The sequence below is a fragment of the Heterocephalus glaber genome, unplaced genomic scaffold (assembly GCF_053883595.1).
Source record: "Heterocephalus glaber isolate CG9 unplaced genomic scaffold, H.glaber_assembly_v1.0 deba00000347, whole genome shotgun sequence".
Lineage (NCBI taxonomy): Eukaryota > Metazoa > Chordata > Mammalia > Rodentia > Bathyergidae > Heterocephalus > Heterocephalus glaber.
In genome coordinates, this window is record NW_028258143.1 from 11,392,779 (window position 1) to 11,415,079 (window position 22,301).

General features: G+C 40.3%; 2 pseudogenes; one reads left to right on the forward strand and one right to left on the reverse strand.

Moving 5' to 3' along the window:
* Positions 1-3,255: 3,255 nt before the first annotated feature.
* Positions 3,256-6,007, reverse strand: LOC101698532 (sorting nexin-10 pseudogene; annotated as a pseudogene).
* Positions 6,008-18,763: 12,756 nt separating this feature from the next.
* On the forward strand, positions 18,764-20,618 carry LOC101706161 (Y-box-binding protein 3 pseudogene; annotated as a pseudogene).
* Positions 20,619-22,301: the final 1,683 nt, after the last annotated feature.

Below are 22,301 nucleotides of genomic sequence, written 5' to 3' on the forward strand. Positions count from 1 at the left end.
AACCCTTTTTATCCATACATGAAAATAACTTGAAGGGATCTATGAACCTAAATAAGAAAGCCTAAAAGTATAAAACTTTAAGAAGAAATTATAAGGGAAAATATTTATGAATTCAAGGTAGGCAAGAACTACCCAGGATACAAAAAACATGATGTATAAAAGAAAAAAATTGATAATGAGATTCCATCAAAATTTAGAACTTTAAATGACATCCTTAAAATAAAAAGTAGTCCTTAAACAGACCATATTTACAATGCATACAACCTATGACCAGAATATATAAAGAATTCTTAGAGCTCATTAATAGACAACCCAATTAAAATGTAAACCTAAGAAGATGATAAATAGCCAGTATAGCACAAGGAATGATGTGCAACTCTAGAATCAAAAAAATACTAATCAGTACAACAATAAGATTGAATTATACACTCATTAGGGAGATGAAGTTAAAAGTTTTAAAAGCCTTGTCATGACTTTTTCTTTTTGTTGGATTCTCCCGCTTTGCGTTGAATTTGTCACGCCCAGTGGATTCATTCTGCTGGGTTTCCTGGGGTTGTGATCCTCAGTGTCTTTTCCTAGGGTATTGTCTAAAATTTTTTGCAGTGCCAGTTTGGTATTCATGAAGTTCCTGAGGTGCTCTTTATCTTGAAAGTATCTTATTTCTCCATCCATTTTGAAAGATAGTTTTGCAGGATACATCAATCTGGGTTGGAGGCTGTTTTCCTTTAGGGCTTGAAATACATCACTCCAAGCTCTTCTTGCCTTGAGGGTTTGTATTGAGAAGTCTGCTGTGATTCTGATGGGCTTTCCTTTGTATGTGATTTGTTTCTTTTCTCTCACTGCTTGTAGAATTTTGTTCTTCTGTTGGATTTCTGGAATCCTAACTATTATATGCCTATGTGTAGATTTTTTTTTTTGATTAAGGCTAGCTGGAGTCCTATATGCCTCACTTATCTGTATGTCAAGTTCTTTTTCCCTCCTTGGGAAGTTTTCTGCTATCACTCCTATGAACAGTTTTTTTATGTCATCTGCACTCTCTCCTCTTTCTTCATTGACTCCAATCAGTCTTATGTTATTCTTCTTTGCATCGTCTAGCAGCTGCTGGATTGATTTCTCATGTTCCCTTACAATTTTAAAGCAATTTTTCTTTTCCTCCTCACTACTTGCAATCTTATCTTCCATATGTGAAATTCCATCCTCACATTGGTTCATTCTGCTGCGCAGACTTTCGATGGAGTTTTTAATCTCCTGGAAATCTGTTTGTATCTGTTTTATGGATTCTCTTTGTTTCCTATGTTGGTATTCCGTCATGTTCCTCAGCTCCTCTATTTTTTTATCTGTGTCCTCTCTAGATTTATTAATCATGTCTTGCACCATGAGCAAAATCTTTGCTGTTATCTGAGTAATTATTTCTGATTTCATTTTTCCCAGATCCTCTTTTGTTGCCAGTTCAGAGAGTCCAGGTGGTTGAGTATCAGATTGTTCCATCTCATTTCCCTTTGGGGTTGCTGTAGGTGATGTGGAAGTCTGTTTTTGAGGCTTGTTTATGTGTCTTCTCATTTCCACTGGGGGGTGAGGGGGGTGTGCCTCTGGCACCCACTTGGCTCACCTTCTCTGCCCTAGGAGCCTGGGATGGCGTCAGGGGAGCTTCCTTCTAGGTGCTGGGACTGGCTGAGCTTCTCTGCCCTAGGAGCCTGGGGTGGCGGTGGGGAGCTTCCTTCCGGGTGCTGGGACTGCCTCAGCTTCTCTGCTCTAGGAGTCCGGGATGGCAGCGGGGGAGCTTCCTTGCAGGTGCTGGGACTGGCTCAGCTTCTCTGCCCTAGGAGCCCAGGATGGCGGTGGGGGAGCTTCCCCCCGGGTGCTGGGACTGGCTGAGCTTCTCTGCCCTAGGAGCCTGGGACGGCAGCAGGGGAGCTTCCTTCTGGGTGTTGCGACAGACTGAGCTTCTCTGCCCTAGGAGCTTGGGATGGCCGTGGGGGAGCTTCCCTTCCAGGTGCTGGGACCGGCTCCCCTTCTCTGCCCTAGGAGCCTGGGATGGCCGTGGGGGAGCTTCCCTCCGGGTTTTGGGATGGGCTGAGCTTCTCTGCCCTAGGAGCCTGGGATGGTGGCGGGGAAGCTCAGGTCCATTGAATTTTTATAAAAGTATGATGAAAGAATCACAAAGCATTGTCGAAGAGTCAAGTCACAAAGTACTGTTTTGTTTTGGCTCCATATAGACATTTAGTTGATTCAGCTCTATGAAAGCACAGGCAGAATCTCAACTTGATTGGCTTTGGGATCCACTCAGGACTGTTAGACCACACTTCTGGGTTACAGAGGCGCAGCCTTAGTTTCGGTGTCTGGCCCCTCCCCACTTCTCTCTGGCATCATCCCTGTCTGCTTCCAGCCACTCTGAGCTAAGGAACTTTTCTCCACTACCTTGATATTTCTGCCTTAGAGCCGTTACCCATAAACTGAATCCCCTTGAAACTGTGTGCCAAATTAAACCCCTTCTTCTTTAAATTCTGGTGTCAGGTTTGTGTCACAGAGACAAAAAGGCTGACTGATAGAAGCACCATTCTCGAAAAGACTATTATTTCTCTGTTGATTTACCTTAGCACCTTTGTGACTGTCAGTTGACCATGCAAGTGTGTGTCTATTTCTAGACTCCCTTTATTCCATTGATCTATGGATCTATCCTTACTGTAATGCAACAGTGTCTTCATTTCTGCAGTTTTACATTGTCTTAAAATCAGAGAGTGTAAGTCCTCTAACCATGTTCTTTTTCAAGTTTGTGACTCAATTCTAAGTCCTTCACCTATTCATATACTACAAATCTTTTAATCATCATGTCATTTTCAAAACAGCCTGTTAAGATTTTAACTGAGATTGGATGGGCATGGTATCACATGCCTATACTCCCAGAACTTGGGAAACTGAGGCAGGAGGATTGCTGCAAGCTTGAGGCCAGCCTGGACTAGATAGTGAGTTCAAGGCCAGCCTAAACTACATAATGAAGCTCTGTCTCAAAAAAACAACACAAAACAAAAAAATTTAACTGAGATTGCATTGAATCTATAGATCAATTTAGGTAGAATTATCAGCTTAACAGTATTGAGTCTTCCAATGCTTGGAAATGAAATACTGTATCCCTTTTTCTTAGGTATTCTTTAATTTTCCTTTGCAGTATTTTTATAGTTTTCAATGTTCTAAGTATAAGATATGAACAAAAAATATAGTATTTAATTTTTAAAATTTATTTTGGGGGGTTTTTTTGGTACCGGAGATCGAACTCAGGTCCTTGTGCTTGCATAGCGGGCAGCAAAACCACTGAGCTAAATCCCTGGCCCTAATTTTTAAATTTATTACAGTAAAAGACACATTGTCCTTAGTCCCCCTTGAGATACTCCCCTTCACTTTTTTTTAATTTATTTTTTACTTGTTTAATGTGAAAACAATGAGCACATTAAGTTTACATTCCAAATATGAGGCATTTCTTAATTTGACGGCTGTGTTACATCATTTAAAAATAATATGACACTTGGTGGCACAGTATATGCTCTTCAGAGTGCTGTGAAACAGAAATAGTGTGAATTCAAATCCATATTGGTGAGGAGCTGCAGACTGCTCTGATGCCTCCTGGCAAACTGTACATGTTAGCAAAATGACTCCTAAATCGGGGGTTTTTTCTGCATTAAAACAATGAGTCTTTGATGATAAAATAATAAAATATGAGGTACATTAAATCAAAAGTTTACAAAAGTTTAATAATGTTTTAGATCAAAAAAGGAGAAATTAAATAAATCATTCTTAGTCTAAATTAATTTTTGTTGGATCTTACTTTTCTGTTCTTTTTTGTTGTTCTTTGAAACAAGCATTTTGAAAACTTTTTAATAATATAACTTTTAGCTATAGTCTCAGTTAAAATAAAAAAGCAACAAGTTATCCCAGTTGTGTGAAAATATCTTCCCATTAGATTCACAGAGATATTTTTTACCAATCAATCAGGAAAAAGCTTGGATCATTATCTCAAGAAAATGCTGCCTCATCTGAAATTTGAAGTTCAAAGTAGTTTATCTAGGACATTTTATTTTTGGGCCACATACCCACATACAGACCTTTTATTAAAATACTGACCTTCAGGTAGATGCCCAAAAGAAAAGCCTTTTTAAAAATGAATTATGATCTCTGAAATTGGCAAGTTGACATCCTTTTCAAAATTATGGTAATATTTATTGGTAAAATTAAATTTAGTAAATTTTACAAGACCCTTCTTCTGACTTTAGTAGTAAGAAGCCATCACTGATAATGAAAGTTATGTAGTGATAAAAAATTACATATTGGGTCAGAAAATAAATCATTAACCTGTAATTCTAATGAAACAGTAATAATGAAAACAAATGATTTGTTTCTAGAACAATTAGTTTAAGCTGATTTTAGACAATGAAAATGTATTTCTGAATGTACGTACTTCAAATATAAGTAAAATGACTAACACTATTTCTGTTAATTTTCTAAAATGTAAACATCTTAATACATCTCTATTCATAAGATATATTTTCCATCGAAGTGTGAAATAGAATACTGGAAAGATTAATTATTGTTAAATATCTTAGTCGAACACTCAAAAGCAAAGTGTTTTGCCAGTGCGGGAAAGATATCTACAAAATATCCAGCACATATATGACACAATCTGGTCCATGCTGTTCCTCTCAGTGTCTAACATCACACACGCCGTGTTTAGTAACTGTCCCCTTGATACAGAAAGAATGCTCAAGCTGGATTTTAAATGCTACCTGTATACTATCTTTTAAAACTCAATAAAACCAGCTAGTTTTTTTTAAACATATAAATCATTTCTTTGGAAGGCAGGATCTTATTTATCAATAAATGGCGATAAAGGAAAGTATGGCATTCACAGACTTTTAGCTTTATACAGAAGCTTGGCTAAATTTAGACAACATAAAAATACATACCACTAATAAACAAGACACCATCTTTAACAATTTAAATATATAATATCATGGCAGTGAACTTTAGGTAAGAATATATTATTAGCAAGCTTTCTTCTCTATGACTGGACACAATTTGTATTCCTAACATAGTAACATTAGAATTATTTTTCAAGATTCCTGCGGAGCTCTACTTATTTTACTTCCATGTGAACTGCTGTCATCACTACTGTGTCCAAGCTCAGAGGATGAATTTTCTGAATCATAATCTACATCATTTTCTTTCTTTCCTTCTTCATCTTCTTCAGGGAAACGTCTGTTCATTAAGGCAAACTTGTGAATGGCTTCTTCCACTGAGTATTTGGTCTGCCCAGAAACACATGCCTCAATGTACTCAGAGTTCAGATGGCTCTGCAGGAAGAGGTGCAGGCTGCTATCTGAGAGCAAAAGGGTGTTCTGTAGGACTTTTATGAGGAAATCGTCCAAACCCTGACGACGCTGATCAACATGCTGGTGATTGTTCATATTGAAAAACAGGCTTTTAGATGGAAGTTCTAGCAGTTGCACCAACAGTGCATTACTCTGGAGTCTCTATCTCAGCCACACAAATTCTCTATATCTTCTTCGTACACAGGATGTTTTCATTGTAAAACACATGCTATTAGTATGAATATATATATATATCTGATAGTCTATATAAGAATGCCAAAAGTCCTCCTTCTGAATCCTAGGGTCTCGGACCCAGACACTTACAAATTCCTGTTTCTGTTGTTCTGGAAACATCTTCAGCACAGGATACGATCAATCGGCAGCTCCTCAGGACAGGGCAGCGCAGGCCGTGAGCAGGCGGCGGACTTTGCTGACTCAAAGGCCCCTCGGCAGCGGCGGTGGCCCTCCCCTTCACTTTAAACACTCGTATTCTAGTGATCTTGCCACTTTCTGAAGAAGTTCTAGAGGATCTCTTTCATAAGTGTCTTCAGTAGCACTATCGTGGCTGCCTCAATTCAAAATGTTTCCTTTTTGTGTTCACTTTGACTTTGAAGAAGAGCCAGAAATCACATAATGCAAGATGAGGATAAGGACACACTGTGTTGTTTTTATTTGGCAGAAATTCTTACACCAGAAACAGTGTGTAAAAAGGGGCATTGTCACGATGGAGAGTGAAAGTGCCTATTTCTCAGGCTGTTTTCTATGTACAGAGTTTCTTGGGGTTTTTTGTTTTGTTTTGTTTTTTAGCAAAACACTGGTACATTTTAGATATACATAATGATAACATTCATCATGGGGAATCTGTACCTGTACATGATATATCTTGCTTCTCTTTTTCCCCATGTACAGCATTTCTTAAACTCTAATATGCAGTTATATGCAGAGTTCACCATAGGGTTCCTGGATACAAACTCAGCTTGTACAATTCCATCAAGGTCAAAAAACACAGTCAACATCACTTTGATGTTGAATCTTGATTAATATGCTTTTTTAGTTTTAGTACTACACGTTTGCAGTACATAATGTTTACATTCCTTGTGTGGAGTTAGTATAAGAACATAGAACATCTTGATTCTTTTTTTCATCTCTTTCCTCTCCCCTTTCTCCCCTTTCCCCCATATCTTAATTCTCTTTTCATTTAAGAAAGATCTATCTCCTTACTTCCTATTACCTATCTTTTATTTTGCTCTTAAAATTTGTGTTTCTTTTTTTTTTTTTTTTTGGTACCGGGGATCGAACTCGGGTCCTTGCGCTTGCACAGCAGGCAGCGAAACCACTGAGCTAAATCCCCTGCCCAAAATTTGTGTTTCTAATATAAGAGAAACCATGCAATATTTAAGCCTGTGTGTCTGATTTATTTCATTTAACATTATGGTTTCAAGGCACAACCATTTTCCTACAAATGACTTATTTGTCTTCCTTTATGGTAGAGTAGTATTCCATTGTATATAAATATTACATTTTCTTTATCTGTTGATTGACATACATGCTGCTTCTAAGATTTAGCTATTATAAATTGTGCTGCTATAAACATGGGTATGCATGTATCACTGTAGTATTATGTCTTTAACTCTTTGGGGAAGATACCTAGAAGGTAATAGCTGAGTCAAATGGAATTTCTATTTTAGTTTTTTGAAGAATCTCCATACTGATTTCTTAGTGGTTGTACTAGTTTACATTCCTACCAACAATGTAAAAAGATTTCTTTTCCCCACAGCTTACCCAGCATTTGTTATTATTTGATTTCTGGATGATTGCCATTGTTTCTGGAGTAAGATGAAATCTTCATGTTGTTTTAATTTGCATTTCTCTAATGGCCAGTGATGTTGAACATTTCTTCATGCATTTATTGCTCATTTGTACACCTTCTGAGGAATGTCTCTTCATTTCACTTGCCCATTTTTTTTACTGAGTCTTTTATTTTAGGTGGTATAATTTGAGTTTTTTATATATTCTAGCTATTAGTCCTTGGTCTGAGAATTAGCTGGCAAAATTTTTTTCCCATTCTATAAGTTGTTCTTGTAACTCTGTTGGTTGTTTCTTTTGCTGTGCAGAAGCTTTTTAATTTGATATGATTCCATTTGTCAATTCTCATTCTGTTTCCTGTGCAACCAGTGTTCTGTTCAGAAAGTCCTTGCCGATACCTATGACTTATAGACTTTTACCTATTTTGTCTTCTAGCCTTAAGTGTTTCTGTTTTAGCATTTAGGACTTTGATCCATTTTGATTGTAGTTTCATACATGGAAAGAGATATGGGTCTAGATTCAGTCTTCTGCTTGTGAATAGTCAGTTTTCCCAGAACCAATTATTAAAAAGGCTATCTTTCCTCCAACATATGTTTTTTTGCCTCTTTATCAAAGATGAAATAGGGCTGGGGATTTAGCTCAGTGGTTTCAGCGCCTGCCTTGCAAGCGCAAGGTCCCGAGTTTGATCCCCGGTACCAAAAAAAAAAATTAAATAGATTAATGTGCTTGGCATTGTTTCTACATCTTCTATACTGTTCTGTTGATCCTCATGTCTGTTTCTGTGCCAGTACCATGCTTTTTTATCACTGTAGCTTTGTAATATAACTTCAGGTCTAGGATTGTGATGCCTTCTGCTTTGCACTTGTTACCCAGGATCGCTTGTGGTATTCTGGGTCTCTTCTGGTTCCATATGAATTTTAGGATTATTTTCTCCAGTTCTTGAAGAAGGCTTTTGGTATTTTATTTGGGCTTGCATTTAATCTGTATGTCAATTTTGGAAGTATGGCTATTTTCACTATATTGGTTCTGCCTATCCAGGAATGGGATTTTCTCCATTTTCTGATGTCTTCTTTTATTTCCTTTTTCAGAGTCCTGCAGACTTCATTGTAGAAGTCTTTCACTCCCTTAGTTAGGTTAAGTCCTAAGTATTTAAATTTTTTTTGTGATTGTGAATATATTTTTACCTAATTTCTTTCTCAGTAGATTCATTATTGATTTTTATGTGTCGATTTTGTATTGTGCTGTTGTGCCCAGATCGCGAGGTCCCCAAAGACCAACAAGGAGCCGATTCCGATGCAACCACATGAGGGTCTTTTATTCAAGCTCCAGCAGGGACTCTCATCTGACACAGACGCAGTGGGTCAGGATTGAGAGCCCCGACTCTAAAACACCAGGGGTTTTTATACAGGTTACAGCAAGGCACGGGGTTTCAAAAAGGTGCGGGGTTACAAATCACAGGCAAATCACACGATTGGCTAGCATTTAGCAAGTTTTGAAAGTTTAAACCTGATTGGCTGTGCCTTGCGCTCTGAACTGCAAACGGCTGCTCAAGTCATCGAAAAGAACATCTGGAATACTGGGGTATTGGGGTAACTACTGATTAGCTGTTGCAGGCCATCGAGAAGAGCATCTGGGACATTGGGGCAGCTACTGATTAGCTGTTGCTAGGCTAGTTGCTAGGGGACTGCTGAACATTATCACAGGCAGGTGGCCAAAGTACATCTTGTGGTTTTTCTTGGAACTAGAGTTTATGTCCAGGCCACCTTACTCTAAGATGGGGCCAAATTTTAAAATGGAGTCACTCAGGCCTCACAGTGCTACAATACTAAATTTTATTATTAAGGCTAAGAGTCCTTTGTGGATTTTTTTGGGTTGTATGTAGAGGATCATGTCATCTGTAAATAATATATATCTGTAAATAATGACAATCTGACTTTTTCCTTTTCTATACATATCCCTTTTATTTTTTTCTTGCCTAATTTCTTGCACTATGTTGAACAGGAGTGGTGATAATGGACAGACAGCCTTGTCTTGTTTCTGATTTTTTTGTTTTGTTTTGTTTCTTGTTTCTGATTTTAGAGAGAAAGTGTTGGGAGCAATGCTACATAATTCTAGGGAAAAATCATTTGAGTAGGCCTAGTTCTCCTGCCTACAGCCCAGCTAGGACATTCCAGACATAATTGCATTTTGGCCTCTGGTCACAACTGAGACCTCAGTGATCCACGGATGCTGTAGGAGGAACCAAATCTTCATCTACATAGTTCCTCATTGTCCTTAGATTTCCACTGCCCGCCCCCCTCAGTCTTTTTACAGTTTGTTTATCCCAATGTAAAGTACTGAACTCTGCATTTTCACTTGTTACATCTGTTTCCCCATGTACTGAATAAAAAGTGCTACAAGCTAGGGGGCTTTTGTCTTTGCTGCCCAGAGCAGCACTGATCAGACCCAAAGCTCAGCTTCTTCTCAGTCTCATTTTCCACATTTCCTGTAATTTGCCATGTGATGCCCTGGCTCACAGGAGACTAGGACTCACTGCAGAGGTTCTGGTAACGTCCCCTTCCCCTGTTCCCTACAAGAAAGTTTTCAGTTTTTCCTCATTTAATGACATTGTCAGTAAGTTTGTCATGAATGGCTTTTAGCAGCTTGAGATAAGGTCCTCTATACCTATTTCCTTCAGTGTTTTTAGCATGAAAGGACATTAGATTTTTTTCAAAGGCTTTTTTTGTTTTTGTTTTTGTTTTGGTACCAGGGATCAAACTCTGGACCTTTCACTTGCGAGGTAGGCATGGTGCCACTGAGCTAAATCCCCAGCCCTGTCAAAGGCTTTTTCCGTGTTTATTGAGTTGAGCATGTGATTTATGTCCTTGCTTCTGTTTATGTGATATATTACATTCATTGATTTGTGTATGTTGAACCATCTCTGCATCCCTAGATGAAGCCTACTTGGTATGATCTTTCTGATGATTTGTTGCACTCTATTTTCTAGCATCTTGTTGAGGATTTTTGCATCTATATTCATGAAAAAGATTGGTCTTTAGTTCTCTCTTTTAGTTAGATCCTCATCTTGTTTTATTCAGGAATGACTTTGGAAGTACTCCTTCCATTTCAATATCATTAAAGAGGTTGAGGAGTATCAATGTTAGGAAATAAAGATAAGGAAGAGGAAAAAAAGTTGACGGGGGAAAGAGAAAAGGAGACCACAGAGACTAAAAGAAAAAACCCAAAACCCCAAAAGCCCCAATAAAAGAAAGATAAATATAATTAAAAAGGGGGAAATTTTTTTAATGAATCAAAGAAAAAGTTCCTGTGTTTTTGAATATATGGCTTCTTTCCAAGATCTGTAGTCTTGGGATCTAGCCCATCACGATTTCCTCCACCTAGTTTTAAGGTCTATTTGGTCTTTGAGGTGCCCTCCCTGTACCAGGGGCCCCTCCGTCTACCCCAAGACTGTAATTTCTCTCCAAGCCAAGCTGTATCTTTGCTCCCATTGGTAGATGGGAAATACAAGAGCCTTCAGGTGTCTTGGGGGCATGGGGCAAGATGAAGGGATGAAGGGCATGGGGCAAGGTTTCAAGTGGATTGTTGCACTTAAAATTGATAGTTGAGGATCTGGTTGTTCCCTTCTGTCCCTAGGCATTGTCCTTGTCCATGATCAGGTTGGTTGATTAAGTGCTTGCCTCTGCTGCCCCGTGCCAAGGAAAAGCAAAATGTAGAGCTAGCTTGGAATTGGCGGATAGTCTTGCCTTTGCATCGGGGCAGGGGGGTATATGCCCAGCATGGGCCTATCTGGCATGGGCATGCTTGCTCACATTGGGAACACACTTTTTTCACACAGGAAAACTGAGTAATTTCCACTGAGAACTCTGAACCTTGGTCTCAGTATCATAACCATACATCAAGTTTCATCTCCCATGATCACATTTCTTTAAAAATTGGAATCTTTTTTTTTTAATTTTTAATTCTTTTTTTTTTAATTTTTAATTCTTTTTTTTTTATTGTGGTAAAAAGCACATAGCATGAAATTTTACCCCTTTAACCATTTTTAAATGCACGGTTTGGTGATGTTAAATAGATTCACATAGTGATACAACCATCACCACTATCTGCCTCCAGAACTCTCCATTTTCCCCAACTGAAACTCTATCCCATTAAGTAAGTTTTTCTTTGCTCCTCCTCTAAGCCTAAAAACTGGAATCTGAAGCAACACAATCACTGATGAAATTTCATGTTAATGTGTTGTTTATAATCCATGCTTTACAGCACATTTTAATATACACCTCTCAACCATTGCTTGCAACAAACTGCACCAAACAAGTCACACATTGTTTCCAAGGGTTGAGACACTGCTCCTCATAATTAAAATCCTTACCTTTTCATTGGATGACACACGGCACAGCATTCACTGTATATAGTTAATACTGTTACTTTGAACTGTCTTTGCAGTTTGTGTGTGTGTGTGTGTGTGTGTGTGTGTGTGTGGTTTCATTAGTTTCTAAAGTAGGGTGCTAAAGGGGAAGGGGAAGTGGGAGGGGTAGGGGAAAGGAAAGAAGGGAATGGAATCAATATGAGAAAATGAAAACATGGAAACAAGGGAGGGATGTAAATAGGGAGGGATGGAGGGATTGAAGGGATGGCAGGGGAAGGGGGAAACAATAAGAACCAAGAGATATTATGTAAAGGTGCAAATTTCCAATGATGAATGTCATTATATTGTATACCTAAAATGTACCAGTAAAATAAAATTTTTTAAAAAGTAGGATGCTAAAATCAATTACATAATTTTTAAATTGTCTATCCCCTTAACTCTGTAAGTTTTTGATTCATATATTTTGCAACTATTACTAAGCACATACATTGTGTTTTTCTAATAAATCTCCTAACTAGTAAAACTAGTGAAATATGTTTTTTTTAATACAGCAATTCCCATCTTGTACTTTTTTTTTTGGTACAGGGGATCAAACTCAGGACTTTGTGCTTTCAAGGCAGGCAGTGGAACTGCTGAGCTAAACCCCCGGCCCCAAAATGAATTTCTTATAGATAGCATATAACTGGATCTTGTTTATGTAAGACCGAGGGCCTTACCAAATGCTCCGAGGAGCTGACTGCATCGAGGAACACACCCGGACAAGTTGGAAAGTAAAACAGACCTTAGTCTGGCCAGATGGCACTCCCAAAGCAAAGTAGCTTAGAGAGGTGACTAGCCCAGAGTCCGAGGCTCTTTTATAGGGGGTTGCAAGGGAAGTTAACAGGTGAAATTTACAGAAGAGGAACAAAGGTTGGTGGTCAGCTGACACGTACTGATGGTCAGCAGATGTTTATAGATTGTTCTATAGAGAGCGGTGTCCAGAACATCAGTTTCCAACAAAGAGTTGAGTAATTTACTTTGGGACCTTATGGCTGATACAGATCTTATCTAGAGGGAACTAACAAGCATCTTTATCTATTTACTCACATTCAAACACAGTTGGGGCTAGGGGAGTTTTATGATTACAGAGTTATGCAGTCCCACAGTTTATTCCGATAATCTCTACATTTTATTGGAGCATTTACCTGAAATATTTAATGTCAGTATGTGTGAGGTTAGATTTGTATCTATCATTTTATTTTTTAATTTTTTTCTCTCTGCTTTTGTTCCTTTATTTCTCCTTTCCTATTATTTGTTTGTTTTGTTTTTTACACAACAGGGTCTTCTGTAATTTCAGGCTGACCTTGAACTCACTATGTAATCCAGGCTGGCCTCTAACTCACAGCAATTCTCCTGCCTCAGCCTCCTGAGTGCTGGGATTACAGGAGTGTGCCACTGTTATGCCCAGATCGCGAAGTCCCAAAGACCACCAGGAAGCCGATTCCGATGTAAGCACACAAGGGCCATTTATTCAAGCTCGAGCAGGGGCTCCCAACCATCACCGATGAAGCGGATCAGAATTGAGAGCCCCAAATTTCAAATTAGCGGGGTTTTTATTGTGGTTACAGCAAGGTTTGGAGATTTTTCACTTAGCAGTTACATGATTGATTGACATTTAGCAAGCATGAAGTGTATATTTCTGATTGGCTAGGCCCATCGGGGGTTTGAGGGGCGGTTACATGTAGGTTTTATGGGGGGAAAGAGGGACAAAGGTTAGTGGTTGACTGTCACGTACTGATGGTCAGCACATTGACAGATTGTTCTATAGATAGTGGACCCGGAATGTTTATTTCCTGGGCAAACAGATGGTTGAGTAATTAACTTAGGAACTTTGCTTCATTACAGATTGTGTCTTTTGTCCCAGAGCAAGCACATTTTAACCATTAATTTGTGAGGACAATAGAGACTAGGGGAATAGTGGATTTTAGCAAAATGGAGTCACTATGGTCTCACTCCACCACACCCAATCCTTTCTTTTTTTTTTTTTTTAATAGATTTCCAGGCATGGCACCATGTGCCTTTAATCTCAGCACTCTGGGAGGCTGAAGAAGGAGGATTGCAATTTCAAAGCCCAGCCTAGGCAATTTAGTGATGCAGCAAGTCTCTGTCTCAAAAATTAAAAAAGGGCTCAGTGCAAAGGCCCTGGGTTCAATCCCCATTGCTTCAATAAATAAATATAATTTAAATATTTTTTAGAATTTTATTTTGATACAGAAATGTTTTAGATAACTTAAGAGATTGAATATTAAGGTAGTTGTAGAAGCAAAATAAGTAATGTGTTCTTTTAAGATTTGCTTTTCCTGTAACTCCTTGTTTAAGGTGAGGATTATCTGACTCTAACCAGTAACTTCATTAACCTAACAAAGTTATCATGCCAAGGTGAATTTACAATGTATATGGCCTATCTTGTGTCTGTGACTTGTAAATAGGAACTGGAATTGTATTTACATATCAAAGACCACTAGGGATGAGATAATGGCTAAAAAGGATATAAAAAGGGAAATGCTGAAAAAAGGGGCGTGGATATTGACCAGACTGGTTTCTGGCATTCCTGTCTGCTTGCGAGAAGAAATTTTATTATTTTATCCAAATTCTGTGTCTCTGTGTATTTCTTTCCGAGATTTCTGCAACAATTTTAGCTAAACTTTTTTGTACTTTTTATTTAATGATTTTCTAGGGATTAAAATATACACCTTCAAATTTCACCTATAATTGCTAATATTTGAGAATTTTGCACCTGTGTTTATAGTCCTAATTTACTCTTGTACCATCTTTTCCAGTTTGACTAGCTATTACACAAGAGCCAATTTGTTTGTTTATTGAAACAGTCTATATGAGGAAAAGGAACTTTTATACTTACCTTGTAAGACCGAGGGCCTTACCAAACGATCCGAGGAGCTGACTGCAGTGAAGAACACCTGGGAAGGAACAGCTGACTGCAGCGAAGAACACCCGGGAAGGAACACACCAGACAAGTTTGAAAGTAAAACAAACCTTTATTAGTCTGGCCAGACAGCACTTCCAAAGCAAAATAGCTTAGAGAGGCAACTGGCTCAGAGTCCAAGGCTGTTCTTATAGGGGGTTGAGGGGGAAGTTAACATATAAAATTAAAAAAAGGGGACAAAGGTTAGTGGTCGACTGTCACGTATTGATGGTCAGCAGACATTTGTAGCTTGTTCTATAGATTGTGGTGTCCAGAACATCAGTTCCAGGCAAACAAGGAGTTGAGTAGTTTACTTTGGGACTTTAGGTCTGTTACAGATTTTTATCTAGTGTCCCAAAACTAACAAGCATCTTTATCCATTAACTCACATTTAATCACAATGGGGCTGGAGAAAAGGAACAAAGGTTATGCAGTCCCATAACCTATTATTTTGGAATAACATTTATAGTATTCTTGTGGCTTTAAAAAGTTTGACCTCCCCTTTTTAAATGCCTTTTTCTTTCTAACTTTTTATAATTATTAGTCTGACTAGACATTTTTCTATTTTTTTAATCTTCTCAACTAATGTCTTTATTTTTGATCCCACTGATCTCTATTGTATCTGGGGTTTTTTTGTTTTTTGGGGCTTTTTGGTACCGGGGATCAAACTCGGGACCTTGCACTTTCGAGGCAGGTGCCAGAATCACTGAGCTAAATCCCTGGCCCTAGTATCTGTTTTTTAGTTTAGTAATTTTCTCTGTCATTTTCTGCTCTGACTTAAATGTATCCCCCAAATTTCATATATTTGAAACTTAATCCCCAAAGGCATATGTTCATGGTATTTGGAGATGAGGCTTCTGGGAGATAATTAGGATTAGTTGAGATCATAAGCCCTCAGAATGGTATTACTGTCTTTATTCAAAAAAAAAAAAAAAGAAGAAGAAGAAGAGAGAAAGTGATTAAAGCCTTGACTGTCATTTTTGGCTTCTTCCTTTAATCAGCTTTAATCTGCCAGCTTAGCTGATACTCATCTGTTTATTGGACCTCCCAGAATTGTCATTTGTCAGTGACAGAAGGGCATTTTGAAAGATGGACAAGGGTGCCACTTTGAAGATGTTACTATGCAAAGAGGGGTGCCACCTACATGCAGGTATGTGCCTTAGCTCACCAACCATTTTGAGATGGATGGTCACCATCAGGTAGAACAGAAAGGTCCAGGATACAGAGGTGGAAGGGGTGACGCTGCTCGCTGTCTCCTCTAGTGAGTGAGCCACTTGGGGAGTTTGTGCAAGAGGCTGTGGATCTAGATGTTGGGTTCCCAGAAGATTAATACCTCCACCAGGAGACACAGGGAGAGCCCCTCAAAACTTGAAGCTACACCTCTTGTCTTGCTCTTTTAGGATCTTTATGCAAGAAACCAGCAGGTGATGAAATCTCAGTATTGGCCTTATCAGTAGGAAGATGCAGGGCCTCTGCTATAAGACGGGAGTAGGAAAAAATATGTTACACCCTGGTGATATGGTAAAGCTTCTCATACAAGCACTAATTTTGACAGTAAATGAACAAGTATACCAGCCATGGCCTGAGAAAGTTATAGTAACCAAAGGCTGAGAGGCCTCAGGAATGAAGGTCTGTATCACCACCCACAAAGTAAGCCACCTATGCTAGCAAAGGTGTTGGCTGAGAGTAAAGGGATAGAGGAGAGAGTCACAGTGAAGATCAGTTGGAGCCTAGGTATCAGCTCTAGCTTTAAGATCTATAGTTTATCCTGCTAACCTTCCTCTTATACGTATCCCTGGGAAAAAAGACCAGCCATGATGCTAGAAGCGCCCTTCTGAGATGCAGTGGAGTAACTGTTAGTCCAGGTGGACCTGAGAGGCCCAAGCGTGGACTGTACAGAATGTTAGGATGTGCTGCCCAGATACCCCTGCAGGAACTCGTGGGCCATTGAGTGCTCACAGCTAGATCCCTCCCTCAGAATGAGCCTTGAACAAGAGAAGTTGATTCGTCCAAAGTTACATCTCCTCCCTGCAGGTGGCCTGCATCCATTGACAATTGATGCTGGTTCAAAGAACCAGCCCTCTTGCCTCAATTTGTGCTCCCGAGATCATCTGTACTCCCAAGCTCCCTGTGGGGTCAACCAAGGTTTTTGTTGCAACTGAATAACATTCCACTTCTTCTGCCAGCCTTGATGGCGCATGCCTGTAATCCTAGCACTTGGGAGGCCGAGCCCAGAGGATAGCTGGGAGTTCAAGGCTAGCCTGGGCTACACAGTGAGTTCACGTCCAGCCTAAACTATACAGAAAGACTCTGTCTCAAAAAAAAAAAAAAAAATCAATCCACTTCTTCCTCTATGTGTTGATCCTGGGAGCACCTCTCAATAAATCTCCTGTACACAAATCTGTCTCAGACTCCCATCTCTGAGCACTAAGAATATGAAGAAGATACCATCTCAGAGTTAGCAGTGTTCATGTGAAATGCAACAGAAGACAGCATCACATACAGTAGCCACAACATAACAATCAAAGAAATACTGGCTTAGTGAAATCCACTGAACTGGTTTCATGGAAAGCTGGTAAGGTACTCTAGGAAACCACTATAATACGTTAAATTAAATACACTCTTATGAAGTCACACTAGCTATCAGACTAGCCATCCTTGCCACCTACCACATAATGTGCAACTAAATCCTTTCTTAAAAGTTCCCATCATAGCTTAAGTGAAATAAATAGGACAGACATTTGTAAATACCGAATAGTTTCTCTGGTGTGAGAAACAAAGTATAAATAAGGATCAAAAGGCATAATAGATATTGTGAAATAGGAAGAAAAGGTCCAAAGAGAAAGTGGGAGGGGTAGGGGAAAGGAAAGAAGGGAACGAAATTAATATGAGAAAATGAAAAAATGGAAACAAAGTCTTTGTAAATAGGGAGAGGTGGAGGGGTTAAAGGGAGGGCAGGGGAATAGGGAAAAAATAAGAACCAAGATAGATTATGTAAAGGTACAAATTTCTAATGATGAATGTCATGATATTGTATACCTAAAATGTACTAATAAACTTAATTTTTTAAAAAAGTCAAAAGTTTCCATCTTAGCTGGATGTTGTGACATGCCTATAAATCTCAGAATTCAGGAAGCTGAGGCAGCACTTGAGAGTTTGGGACCAGCCTGGGCTGCAGAGTGAGCTCAAGGCCAGCCTGAACTACATACTGAGACTCTGTCTTTAAAAAAAAAAAAAAAAGTTGCCATCATTCACACAATCCTCTCTGGAACTGCCAAGAGCAGAACAAGCTCTTTTGGCTTTTGATTTATTTTATTTAGTTAGTTCAGAATAACTTGCATTTAGATCAGAAAAATGTTTCACTTGGTTCTGCCTGAACTGCTTGTAAATGCATTTTTTTCTGAGCCATCTATCAACACACCAGTCTGCTATGCATAGGATGAGTCTCCGGAGAAATGAAGTGATGGCGACCCATGGTGCCTATGTAGCCTGCCACAGCTGCACGTGAAGGGTACAAATCTCTTAAACAGTGGGATGTGAAGCTTTCCTTTTCAATCTCTAGCCAAGGACGTAGGTTTTATCTCTCTGGAAAACACCGAGTAATTATTGGGCTCTACCCTATAACAGAAATAGTTTACTTGTTGAAGCTCAAAATTAAAAGAGAATGAATTATATCTGAGTTTTGTGGGTGTTCCAGTGTGTCCAACCCCAAAAAGTGTAAGTCTCATGAAAGGCAGGAAGGAACTTTTGTCTGCTTTGTTCACTGACACAGAGCAGGTACTCAATAAATATTTGTTGCATGACTGAATAACTGAATTGATGGAGAAATTTGGGGGACAGCTGAAAATTTACAAGTGCTAGGAAGCTTCTAAAGAGGCCACAATAATTCTTCCATACTAACAGACTGAACCCTGTAATTCTAAAGTCAGAACTTAATCGATTTGCCTTACGGTTCTTATTCCACTTAAATGAAAATGTTACGTGCATTAATAACAGAATAAACTAGTACAACCTTACTGAAAAGAAATTTGACAGTTTATGAAACTATAAAACGCTAGCTGAGTGTGGTAGCACATGCCTGTAATCCTAGCTACTTAAGGGAATCAAAAGTTTCAGGCCAACCTCGGGAATTTAATGAGACTCTGGCTCAAAAAAAAAAAAAGAAAAAAGAGTAAGATGGCGCTCAGCCGAGCGCGCGCAGCCGGACTCGAGCCGCCCCGGGAGCCCCGGTCCCAGCGACGCCGACGCCGCCAACCGCCGCCGAGTGCCAGAGCGAGCAGCGGCATGAGCGAGGCGGGCCAGGCCCCCGGCTCCACCAGCGCCGCCGCGCCCCCGCCGGCGCCCCGGGCCCCCGCCGGCCCCGGCGCGGCGCCCCCGCCGCCCTCCGGCGCGGCAGCGGGGAGCCCGGGAGGGGATGCGGCGCCCGCAGCCCCCGGCCCCGCTGCCCCGCCTCTGCGGCCCCGGCCAGCGGCGAAGACGTGGAGAAGAAAGTTCTCGCCACCAAAGTCCTTGGCACTGTTAAATGGTTCAACGTCAGAAATGGATATGGGTTTATAAATCGAAATGACACCAAAGAAGATGTATTTGTCCATCAGACTGCCATCAAGAAGAATAACCCCCGCAAGTATCTGCGCAGCGTGGGAGACGGAGAAACTGTGGAGTTTGATGTGGTTGAAGGAGAAAAGGGTGCTGAAGCAGCCAACGTGACCGGGCCCGACGGAGTCCCTGTGGAAGGGAGTCCCTATGCTGCCGATCGCCGCCGTTACCTCCGCGGCTACTACGGCCGGCGCCGGGGGCCGCCCCGCAGCTACGCTGGGGAGGAGGAGGAGGCAGGGAGCGGCAGCAGTGAAGGATTCGAGCCCCACGCGGCTGACGGGCAGTTCTCGGGGCCCCGGGCCAGCTGCGCCACCCCCAGTTTTATCCTCGGTACCGGCACCGGCACCGGCACCGGCGCTTCCCGCCCTACCACGTGGGAGAGAGCTTTGACCGCCGCCCCCGGGCCTTTCCCCAGCCCAGCAGAATGCAGGCCGGTGAGATCGGGGAGCTGAAGGACGGAGTCCCCGAGGGAGCTCAGCTTCAGGGCCCGGTGCATCGGAACCGACCTACCGCCCACGGTACCGCAGAGGGCCTCCTCGCCCGCGACCCGTAGTAGCACCTATTGGAGAGGCCGAGGACAAAGAGAATCAACAAGCGGCCAATGGTCCAAACCAGCCAGCTGCTCGCCGCGGCTACCGGCGTCCCTACAACTACCGGCGTGGGCCCCGCCCTCCTAACGCTCCTTCGCAAGATGGCAAAGAGACCAAGGCAGGTGAAGCACCAGCTGAGAACCCGGCTCCGGCTGCCGAGCAGAGCAGCGCTGAGTGACACCGGGTACCCGGGCCCCTTCACCACCAGCAGGGTGACCTAAAGAATAACCATTCAAAAATAAAGCAAACCTTACCAACACCAAAGAAACATCTAAGCAATAAAGTGGAAGACTAAATAAGATTTGGACATTGGAATGTTTACCATTAGTCTTTGAGAAACTAACAACTGCAAGAGGAAGATGTCAGAAAATACTTCTAGCCAGCTTCCAGCCCAGGAATGCCTGCACAGGATATAGGAGAGCATCCTCCCCAGTTTCAGCTACCACTAGGTTTATATTTTTTTCCTGGTTTTTACTGTTTTGGTAATTGAAAGAAGAAATATTAATACTACATGGGGAGTACCCCAACCAAAGAAATCTGAAATTGTTATGTAGTAAATGCTTTTTTTCCTTTTTTGTTCATTTTGGATGCTGGTGCTAAACTTCTAAGTGTGATTTAAAAAAAAGTTTTGCCCTTATTTATTTTTAGGATGGGGGGAGGACAACATTTTTGCTTTCTTTTGTGACTCTCTTTGGAAATGTGCAGTAAAAATTTTCTCAAAAATAAAATTTTTAACCTTAAAAAGAAAAAAAAAGGGCTGGGGATATGCACAAGGCCCTAGGTTCAATCCCAAGTACCACGATAAATTAATAGTATGGCAGGCAAAATGAGGAACACATTTTGTAAAATTGGCAATTAAAAGCAGTCAATCAAGATTAAAATTAGATAGAATTATTATCCACTTTATAATAGTTATAAAATGAGTAGATTTATATACAGTTTCTTACTTATTAATTTTAAATATAATTCAAGGTATGTTTAAAATGAGAAGTTATGTGGGCCTGGGATTTAGCTCAGTGGTTCAGCTGCCTGCCTCACAAGCTCAAGATCCCAAGTTCGATCCCTGGTACCCCCAAAAAACCAAAATAAATAAATAATAAAATGAGAAGTTATTATGAATTGAAAATCATGCTCAAAATTAAAATTGAAATGCTAAGTTCCTCTTGAGATACTCTCATAGACTCAAGGCCCAGGGATTTAGCTCAGTGGTTCTGCCACCTGCCTCACAAGCACAAGGAACTGAGTTCGATCCTTGTTACCAAAAAAAAAATTAAAAAATGAAATAACTCTCATAGACTCACCAGAAGTAATGTTTAATCTGAGTGTCCCATGACCCACTCAAGTAGAAACATAAAATTAAGCATTATAGTATTTGTGTGTGTGTGCACATGCGCATGTGTACATGTATGTGTAATTCTGGTGCTCAGCTTCTGAGAAAATTACGGAATTATATACAAATAAGTAAAAATCGTCATCACTTCCTATTATGGTTATCTAAAATGTCCCCAGAAAGACTCACAGTGCTTGTGACAGTTAAGCTTTATTGGGTCAACTTGATTGGCTTGGTTACCATCCGTGGAATTGGTAGAGCTTCTGGGTGTTTCTGGGTATGTTATAGAGGCACAAACTTAGGTACTATATATATAGTCCCTAACTCTTTCCTCACAGTTGTGCTCTGCTTCTCTATTTCCTGGCTGCCATGAAATAAGGAGCTTTGCTCTGCCACACCCGTCTGTCACGATGTTCCTGCCTTGAAGCCTACTAACCATGTACTGAATCCCCTGAAACCATCAACTAAATTAAGCCTCTCCTCCTTGATGGTGTGGATGTTGGATACTGTGTTCCACCAATGGGAACACTGACTAATATAGTGATGAAGGGATGGTTTCCAGCTGATAGACCTTTGAAAATTGATTGGATCATGAAGACTCTAATTTTATCAATGGATTAATCCATTGATTATTAGGAGTTGGGGCCTAATTAAATGAGGCAGGTCACTGGAAATGTGGCTTTGAAGGATGTATTTTGTCAGACGCTGGCAGATAATGCTAAAAGCAGATACTGCTAAAAACTAATCAGTAGCTAGCATATAATTTTATTTTGTAATAAGTAGAATATATTAAATGTTTTTAAGGATTGACTGCCCTGGAAAAAATATTTCACAATATGATTTGATAAATATCTTACTGAATATTACATACTACTCAAAATATATTGTTATGGTTTAGATCTAGACTGTCCCCCAAAAGCTTCGTGTGTTCAGAGGTGGGCCTTTTGGAAAGCGATCGGATCATGAGGGCAATCCACGGATGAGTTCAGAGCTGAATGTGTTGTTAGGAGGTGGGGCCTGGTCAAAGGCTGGTCACTGGGGTGTGACCTGGAAGGGTGTACCTCCCTCCCTGGGTCCTCACTTTGCTGTCTTTGCTTCCTGGCTGCCATGACATGAACAGTTTTTCTCTGTTATGCCCCTCTGCCTTGTTTTCTGCCTTGGAGCCAGCCAACTATGGACTGAAAGCTCTAAACCTTTCCTCCTTTAAATTCTGTCTGTCAGCTATTATGTGTCAGCAAAGAGGAAAGTGACTAAGACATGAATCATAAAATTGGAGACATGTTCTTTTGGG